We start from the raw sequence: 10703 nt of genomic DNA on the forward strand, positions 1-10703 counted from the left end.
TTTTGACATGCTAACACAGCTAGCAAGTTGGAGAAAAGGACAGTTAAAGAGTACTTGTTTTCCCTTTGACTTGAAAAATCTTCTCCAATTTTGATCATAACCACTGGAAATGTTCAAACTGGAGCATATGGTAGAAGGCTTACAAGTCACAACTTGATAACTACACGCTAAAGGAAAGTGTGCATCTCCTGTCCTTTAGTCTGGATATGAATCAGTGCTATCTATTGAGATCAATTTCTAAACCTCATGTTCCTTAAAACCCAGAAACTGCAGCAGTTCTCCTTCCTCTAGAAATCAGTACCAATAGAGCAGCATTCTTCAGATATGCGGCTGTTAGAAAGGATCTATTTAAAAACAGCATTTTGAGAGTTATGTTTTATACTGCTTAACTCATTTGCATCTTAGGTCCCTATTTTTAAGTCAGGATATAGTCACATCTGAAGTCATTGTATGTGCCTTTCTCATTAAGGATTATTACCCTGTTTGAGCAGACCATTTTTTCCTTCAGTAAGAACTGTTTCTGCGTGTCGTACTGACTCCATCCACCATGAACAGATGATTTTCATTAAGCAAGCCAGACAGCTGCTAAAGCCTGGGCTACCATTGGACAAGAATTTGGTAGAAGGAGATGACAGAAGCTTCCAGTTTCTATTGAAATGTCACTTGGAGACCACACAGCATACCAAAGTTATTCTCAGCCTCACAGTTTATGTTGAGAGTTATCCTTGCTTAGTCACTGAGGTGCCAGTAGCTATTCTGAACGCTGTTAGTGCTTTGCCTGCTAGAACAGAGATGAGATTAAGGCACAAAACTTGAAGTCAGGCTAGTTTCATTTTCACAAACGTTTCTCCCCATGCTTGTTCAGCATTACAATGACATTTTTCTGGCCTGCTGATCAGCTAAGTCTACTGTCATGAAACTCATGACCCAGTTTGGCACAGCCCCTAGAGCACAGCTCATTCCTTTGATAAATTCAGCATAATTACTGCAGCAATTGTTTCTTCTACAGTGTAATAATTAGTCTCATTTTTATCAAAAGCATTCTCAACTTCCTAGTCTGAAATCATGCCTCCTAGCAGTTTGAATGCAAGTCCTCAACGTGAAAGGATTACATGATACCCAAGACATTAGACAACCAGAAGTCACTAGCTAGAACTGCAGATAAAGCATTATTCCAGAAGGACCAATAAACTAGCTCTGCAGAAGTCCCACTTAGCCCAAAATCCTAAGCACAGAAAGATGCTAAGACAAGACAGATTCTGTATCAGACTATATGTATACAACCATTAGGCTTTCTCTGACTACTGTCAAACTAACATTCTGCATTCTGCTGGGTGAGTTAATGGCCAAGCCAATACACTGGAATAAACATTGTCAGAACTGGTGCCAAGTTAAATCATAGTTAAACAGCAGATGACAAACCCAGACCCTTAAGTCACTCCTGCATTCCTCCACTTGGATGCCAAATGAGTTTCTACAGTCATTTGGCTAGTGTTCAACAAATGGGTAATGGGAAGCACTGGTTGCCTGTTTAAAGATTTCAGGGCAAAACCTGTATTCACAAAAAGCATGTTTCTGCAGCTACATTTATGTTATAACAACATATTCAAACTAGAAATTCAACTCCAAGCTCAGGAGGTTCCCAATTCACCTCAGAAGTAAATGACAGTCCTAAGACAGTAGCTTGGATAACTAGATAACAGTCTTACAGCTTTTACCCTGAGCTATGCCTAGTTAGAAGTCCAAAAATCATTTATGTATACAAGGGACGAGACTTTTACAGGCACAACACAAGTAGTTTGAGCACTGGTCAATACCATCCATTCAGCTTCAGATATACAGGTCTCTAATGCAGCCATTCTGGTATACCAGTTATCTTAAATGCAGGAAGAAAACTGGAGTACTTTATTTAAAATACATTAGTTTAGAATTCAACTGATTTAAGTGTTGTGTTATCAAGACTAGATTAATTCATCCAGCGAGTGGAAAAAGCCTCGCAAATAACCAGACTTGCTCCTACAAATTTGTTTCCAGACACAAATTGAATGCAAATAGCATTTGGGTTCCTTCAAAGAACATGCTGACACTCCACAAGATTGGCTCTGAATGTCACTTCAGCCCAGTCCACCCCCACAAGTGCAGAAACTCCACAGCTGTAGTTGCCCAGGATAGTTTGAAGTAAATTTGATTCATTTTCTCATCTGCCAGCGTAACTCTCAGCAGCAGCATTGCATTGCCCACGTCTCCCACTCCTAACAGACTGAGAATAAAGCTGCACTGTTGCCATAGCACCTACTTTGATGTTGTCTTTTCAAGTAGGTTATGGTAGCCTTGATACAACTCTATTTCCATTAAAATAGAGTGAAAGAAAGCACTCAGCTCACTTTTGATAGAAGTTTGTGGCCTTGACTCTCAAAAGCTAAATTCAAGGTTCTTACTATCTCTTCATGCAAGCTGTAATCTTTGTCAAGAGACTACACCCTTTGGTTACATTTACAGTCAGCCAATGGGAGCTCTGGGGTAGTACAGTAAGTAAGCAGCATTCAGGGTGGATAAAAAAGTACTGTGGTTTTCTTAATGCAAGAGCCTGCTGTCCTTTACTACAAGAAACTGGCTCCAGCAGTCCACTGTTGTTGCAGAAATGTCGTCAGTGGTTTGTTTCCTTCCCAACTTGACATAAGCTGCTACCTCCCCATTTCCTACAATTATAAAAAGCAAGAAAGAAGGCAAACATGCTCTAAACTTCAGTTGCTAGAAGTTTAGATTTTTGCTGTGTACTTTACTGAAGGAAAACTTATTTCCCTACTGCAAAGGGTCAGATAAGAGATTGTTATTTTTCCAAGCTTCAGTCCTTTTGATCAAACTGGAGTCCTATCTCCCCTTTTATCCACTTGGTGTCTCGGTCTAGTGAAAGTACATTACTTGCAATAAGTCTGTAGTTAATAGAACACTAAAAAAATCTGACCATATGTATACACCCAAGTTTTAAACAATGCTGACTTAAGCTAAACCAAGAATTATAGAACTTCCCACTTGACAGTACCGAAACATGGAGCTAGGATGTTTTCCATCTTAAAGACTAAGGCAGTGAAATCCTAATAGCAACACAACCACAAGAGCTACCAGTCTTTAGACAAGAATTAACCTCTGCCAAGTCCAATGCCTTGAGCCGCTCTAAGAAAATCACTGTAGGGTTGTCTGGGTTTTTGCCAAGCAGCATCTATCATCACCTGATCAAGTTCACCAACATCATGAACAGCTGTGCCACAGTCAAAAAGCTCAAAGCAGGGTAAGTCTAGAAAAACAGATGGATTAGCAATTCTTTATCCTTTATGTTGCATCCACAGAAGCCAAGTGTAAAAACAGGAGCCCACTTTACAAAGGACACCTTCAGGCAAAGGCTTTTACAACACCCAGACAGAATTAGTAACTCTAGATAATTATTTCACAGTTAGCAATGCAAAGCCTCCTTTGAAATAGCAAATATTCCTTTTAAAGAGAAGGGATTGATACTTTTACACAACTGCAAGATGTAACTGCCACATGGCCTGGCTTGGCCTACTGTGAGGTTACCATTCATTTTTCATCAAGAATGACTTAAGATGGATCACATTAAGTTGATGCTTTATCATCATTAGCTGACATCTACCAGCTATGGTCAAATGAGGCTGACAAAATTAGAGTGAATTGCTGCAACTGATAGCTTCTATCAGGAACGAAAGTTTTAATGCGCTTTGCAAACTAGACAGTCCAGTATCCCTACACTTCACAAACTTGCAAGAAACAAAAGATAAATAAGTAGTACAGAAGTATACTAAGTAGCAAAAAATTTTCTTCATATTTCCAGTTTTATTGGAGCAGTAACATTGACTTTAAGTAGCCACCTAACACCTACAGAAAAGCCAACAGCTCCTGTTTGTTAATTTGTAGCACAGCTTAACACTTAGGGGGTGCTGCAGCTTAGGCCCATAGAAACAGTCTCTGAAGCTTTATTTCCAGATATAGAGGTGGCTTTAAACCACTTAAGATACAGCTTCATTTTCTTCTGGATTTTACACTAGCATAGTTATACTTTCAAGATTGGCTCCAAGGGCAGCACAAACTATACTGTCATGTGCCCCAGAAGATCCTCCCACAACAGAAGTTTTGAGTTGGATTCTCAAGGAATAGCCAGGGAAGGGATATGTTCATGGACCTGTCTTCAGTCTGTAAAATATTTGGGTTTATACCTTGACCAGAAGGTTAGGGTTTCTCCATCCTTCTCACATCAAGAAAGTTACAGCAGCAACAGCAACATCAGACCCTTCACTGAGTGCTCCATAAGGCATTTGGATTACGTACTTGCTAGAACAGCCTCCAGTAGTGCAACAGGCATTGCATTACCAAGTGAAAAAACTTTAAAGAAAATACTTACCCTACAGTTAGAAGCTCCTAAGTCTACACTGCATTATTTATTTTCCCAGATGAAAAACAGTAGAGACCTTACTGCTCTAAAGTTCAGGCTGACACTTTTTTGGCAAGCCACCTAAAAATAAAGATGTATGAAAATACTCTGACATCACATGCCTACCTGGATCACAGCCATCTGCCCTACAAAGATTAGTCATTGTTCCATTTGATTTGGTCTGTTCAGCACTGTACTAGAGTACACTCTTAATACATGACAATCAAGGCCCACATTGTACACACAGAAATAAAGAGTCCAAGTCGTCAGTTAAACTAATATACTAATAAGAAGCACCATTCAGAGACTTGGTTATTTTATTTACACATTAACAGATGTCAACACCAAACTAGCTCAGTACCTTTAAACTAGGTTCAAGAGCCTAGTCCAATCAAAAACCTCTACAGAAAAGTCAGCTGCTCAGAGCAAATACATGGAACAGACTTGTTAACCCACCCTCCCTGCTCTGGAATTTTCTTTCTTCCAAGCCACTTCACTCCTATGTCTCTCCAGTTATTGCCCTGGGAAGATCTTAGCCTTCCAGCTACCCTCTGAATTACTGCTCAAGGGAACAGTTAATGTTCACAAAGGTGCAGTACTCCAGCTGTAAACAGAAAAATCAAGTCACCTGAATTGGTGCATTTGTATTCTTTGAAGAGGAGTCTAAAAATATTTAACTAGTAGCAGAGTCTAGAATGGGGCATTAAAAGCGTAATTAACTACAGTTAGAGCAGACTTGCAGTGTGATGCAAGATTTGCAGCAGTAGAGAAATAGAGAATTAGTGCTGATTATGCATTCCTAAACACATCCACACTGAGTCAGTGTTTAGTCATTACTCCACCACAAGCTTCACTGACTATGAAACTGAACAATGCTGAAGTCAACTACACATACAAGCAGATCTGACGCTTCTCATAGTGGGAGAAGAGACTGCAACTTCAAACCCTACTGAACACATGAAGGACAAGAAATTTTGTCCTGTTCAAGGACAGAACATTTCAAAGACAGATTCACCAGACAAAAAGTGCCACTTTGCAAAACCATGGCATAAGACAGGTGTTTTCTGAGCAAGTTATACTTTCAGTTCATTTACCATCTTACTCTGACTTGGTTTGATCACAGAAGTCAGGCTCAAATCAGCCAGTCACTTAGGTCAGACTACTATAAATAGGCTGAAATGCAAATATTGTATCCAAGCTAGGTCTTGAAAAAGTGGGTTAAGATGAGAACGGACTTTCAAAAGCAGCTCAAGTTTAGTAGTACTTTGATATACTTCCTCAATCCTTTGGGACCAATACTATTCTTAACACCACAGGCACTTCCCAGCCTGTGTGTTCATTTCCTTCCCCACACTGGGCCTATGTAGTCAAGTATCTCTGCAGGTCTACAGAAGTCCTTCTGCAAAAGATACAGGAAAGGTGACTGCTGCCTTAAAGAGCACTGACACCACCCTGCTGATGCATTTCACAACATCTGGAAGCACAGCAGCAAGGCATTACCTTTCTACACCTCAAGACAAACTACTGAGCTGTGGAACAGCAAGAAGCTAAGGTGTGCCTTAGTGCTCAGTTTAATCATACTGATTAAAGGCAACAGGCTATTCAACATTAAAGAACAGAACTAAGATGAGAAAGGCTTTTTGACTAAAAAGAATTAGCTACTTGGACTAGTAGCTCCTGTAACAGGCACTTCAGTTTAGTTCTAACTGTCAGCTTCAACACTGATGACTTCTCTGCAAGTTCTCACTAACCATAAACAGATAATTTAGCCTTTTAGTCTAGATGACAAACCCAACTAAAATAGGCAGCATAGAGGTCACTTTTACTTCTACAGAAACAGATTAAGTCATGTTAACAAAAGGATGATATTTTCCCAAATGCAGCAAGTTCCTAGATATCCATATGCTTTGTTGACAGTGTTCTAACTGATGCTTCACTCCTCAGGCATTTTACAGTGGGTGTAAGGTTCTGAAGTTACTCCTCAGGCATTGCTTTTACAGTGGGTGTAAGGTTCTGAAGTGTGTCACCAGTTGCTTGGATGGGAGTTTGCTCATAAAGCTTAAGTCTTGACCCCTTAAAGGATTTAGTAACTGAGGCTGTTGCACAGAATCTGTTTGAGCAAAGATGTTCTGTTGACCCACTTCTCAGGGAAGCTACTTGTCTCAACTACAGCAGAAGTCAAATGATACCTGGAACTGGATTGAGGACTGCAGACATGCTGTAGGATGATAATATGACAACTGTAATTTGTTCAACATTTGCTTCGTGGAATTCAGAGAGAGGACTGGCTTACAGCCCATAAACAGTAACAGGTACTTGCATGACCTTGTTGAAGAGTGTTGACATGCACGAGCCCACCCTGAAAAGGTATAACAAGTAGAAGGGAACCACCATCCCTCTGGTGGTGGTTCCTGAGCTAGTAAAAACTCATGAGAAACAGCATATGGCATGCAAAGGTATTTACACCGAAAACTGAACTGTTGGTTCACTTTTCCTCAAGAAGTTAGTGCAATGAAGTAGTTTGTTGTATTGCTTTAGAAGGTTGTCTAGTTGATTGTGTTAGATTAAACCACTGCACAGTCACCATACTGTGATCATCTAGACACCTTTAGATGAGATGACTACTTTATCAAGTTTTATTTCACTAGAAAGAGCACTTGAAGCTTTATACTGTATGGCACTGTTCTACTTTTTAGCTCACCCTAAGCCTTCACACAAAAGACACCTTAGAATGGTACAAACACACTGCCTAAGGCTGCTGATGGAAAGCAAATTCTCAAGGACCCTGGCAAGAACATTACCCACTCAGATTTGCTATTTTAGCACTGCAGGATGGCATTTTCTATCATTTATCGTTACCAAACAAGAGATTTGACTTTCATTGCCAAGCTGCACTGTAGTGGCATACTGCCACATTGCGTGCCTTATACTGGTTGCTGCAGTGGAAAGCTTTCTCATCTCCTTGTCCAGTTTGCTTAGAACAGAATGCTATTTAATGCAAGGTCAGGGTCAGAAAGTGAATACTTCGGCCAACTGACCATCTGTGAAGCAAGCTGCCCCACTAAAAGTACTGTATAAGTTCTACCTGCAGCACTCAGACAGCTTAACTTCTTGTAAAAGTACCACGCATTTATCACAATGAATAGCCATCCTACTAGCCTGCATAAAGACACATTATGAAAAAAAACTTTCCTAAGTACTGAAATACAATTGACTTGCTTATCGAGTAGTACATGGCTGAGCAGTCTACCCAAAGCTTTTGAGTTCCCCATTAGGCTTTCCAACTTCCACCAGAAGCTGATGAGCATGGCAATACAAGAACTAAAGCATTAGGTTGTTCCACTTGTTGCTTTCCAAGGAACAGATGCTTCAGCTACAATACCAGTAGAAAGCTTGCCAATAAAAGCTTTGGGGGAAACTCTGCAGTATTTCACCACAAGTACTTTTTGCAAGATATTAGTTATCAGACAGCAGTTCAAGAGTCTGCTAGCAAGCTCAGTCTTCCTCAAAAAAGTTAAGCTTTGAGATTCAGACAAAGCAATAAAGATAGAATTAGCCTTGGACTGAGTTTGTAAACACCATGACAGTGATACAAGTCCACTTGCTTCAATGCAAACCTGAATCCTCTCTGACAATGTTTCTGGCTCAGTGTGATCTCCAGCCATAACATGTGGCTGTCCAATAGCTTTTACCAGAACTTGGCAGCAGTTAAGCCATCCGTTTCTGCACCACTTAACATTTTAATGTTGGTGTTAGTTGAAGACATAGCTTTCCAGATATGACACAGGTAACTCACTCCATCTTCTCAGGTTTGTTCTGCTGCCGCTACTGGCACTGCTGGGGGAAACTGCAAATGTCAGCTGCTACTTTCTGTGACCACAAGCAGTTGTCAAACCACAGAGGCTAGCTGGTGGATATTGTCTGCCACACTCCAATAAGCAGCTTATAGTACACGGCCTACCTTTTAGAAATACAATACTACAGTAATTCAAGTTCAAACCCTCCCATGCTCAAACTTGCATATTAGCAACGTGTCCTGTGTTCTGCTGAGAAGCAGTTAACTGATACAAGTTTAGACAGTGAACATAATTCTGCATGACTTGTATTACCTGCTCGGTAGCCTTCCAGCATACAGAGACATAAAACTCAATTTTACAGTTCATGATAGCCATGGATGTATAAAGCACAGATGCAGTATGTGTACAGGAGTGCACAACTGGAAAGGGAATGATCACATATTATAACAGATAGCCCTGTATACAGGCATGCACAGATACAAGTAAGGATAGTGGAGGAAGCAATGGTTATGTAGTAGTTGGACTAGGAAGAAGAATAGAGGAAGGCCACAGTACTATCCCAGTGTATGTTTGTTCAAGTCACCTGTAGGTCTTCATTACAACAGGAATCCAGAATTTTCTACCCCAAACAGCACACAGGCTAAGAGCAACCTGTCTCAAAACCTGTTTTTCTGCTTTCCTTTCTGCTGAAGAACTTCAGTTGGGGATTTAAAAAATATTATATTTAAACCCAGCAAATTTGTTCTCATTCCCAAGGCCATATCATGGCTAAGTCCCTTTTGTATCATCTCCCCTGGATCCAGCAATTCCAAATGCTTGGTCTCATGGAAAGAAAAGTCATCAGGAACTTAAGGCACAACTATTTCCCAGCAAGGTAGAGTTACATCTTTCTGCTAAGTGGACAGCTAGGGTCCTGATAAGGGCAGTGTAATGCAACACAAGTTGGCAAGTTCTAGTTTGTCCTCACACAGAGGCCAAACACAGGTTACAATTATTTTAGTTTATTCTTCCTGCCCTATAGACACATCCTGAAACATGGGAATAGCTACTGGACATGGCAATTTAGGAGCACCAGAATTAAAGAAGTACCCTCCCTCACAGCTTTAGATCTCAGTCAATTTTGCTTTTTTTTTTTTTAAAGTTACAATAAACTGAGAACTTAAATACCAGGAAATCCACACAGGGTTTTAGTCTTGTCTAAAGAATTTTAGTGACCAAGGCAGCAGCCCTTGTCTGAAACCTTCCCTGCATGAAGGTATATGAACTCCATGGTGTCCAGTGAAAGCAGAACTCATATTGCAGAGAATATGTGTAGGTCATTGAGGCTTCTTCCCCCTCCATTACTGCGTGTTAACCGACCAGGTTCAGTCAGCTCTGACAAAGTAAAGCTATACAAGGTAGTAGACTCTACCACAAGCTACAAAGAAACCCATAAAACCGTAGGAGATTGTCTTTCTCAACCCAACTTATCCCTGGCGGCATAAACTAAAAGGGTGCCCTGCCTCAAGTCCCTGTCAGCCACAGGCAAGGACCATGCTGTAGATATGGCATAGTTCTGTCCACTCCTCTACTACCAAGCCCTGTTTACAAAACTAGAAAGGCCAGGGAACATAGTAATGACTTCACACAGCTTTTCTCAAGCTCAAGACTACTAGCCTTCGGGGCAAGCCAGTCAACACAGCCCTTCCAGCTAAGAAGGAGCCTAATGCTACTAAGAAAAAAGTATGTTATATCACACAGTGAGAAACAGCCCTGTTTATTAGGCACTCAATTTATATTTCAGGTGCAAAAGAAAACAGGAACCCCTCCCCCATATACAACTCACCTTATCACTTCACCTAGCTTTGATCTCGCACATGTGCCCACTAGACTTATTTACACATTCTCTACAGGGTTTTTGAGGCTGCTGGAATCCTGAACTTGACCTCCTTCTCAGGGCAGATCCACCCATATTACTACATCTCAGACAGCTGAGAGTTTGCCCTCTTCTATTTACTTAGAGATAGACAAGCTGTTGTGGTTTAACATGGCCTACTCCCTGGTGGGGTGCTGTGAGGAGCAGGAAAGGCCTTGGCTCCGTGTAGGCACTGCTCAGCAATAATGAAAACATCCCTGTATTATCAACACTGTTTTCAAGCACAAACCCAAAACATAGCCCCACGCCAGCTACCACCAAGAAAGTTAACTCCATCCCAGCCAAAACCAGCACACGAACAATTGCTTACAGCGCAGCAACATTTCAGTCTGACGGCAGTTGTGCGCAGCAGTGCCAGAAGAGCGTTTGTCCTTTGGTTATCTTAACCGAGACGCGTCTTTGCTACCACGAGACCGTGAGAGTTACCGGCTCCAGTCACTCGCAGAAGCCGGGGCCTGCTCTCACGCCGAGGGTGAAGTCCACCTGCTGCTCCGGCCATCACCTCCCCGGCAGCACTCACCTCGCTACCCGCCAAACGGGCCCTGAA

Source organism: Charadrius vociferus, unplaced genomic scaffold (assembly GCF_000708025.1).
Source record: "Charadrius vociferus isolate BGI_N301 unplaced genomic scaffold, ASM70802v2 scaffold129, whole genome shotgun sequence".
Classification (NCBI taxonomy): domain Eukaryota; kingdom Metazoa; phylum Chordata; class Aves; order Charadriiformes; family Charadriidae; genus Charadrius; species Charadrius vociferus.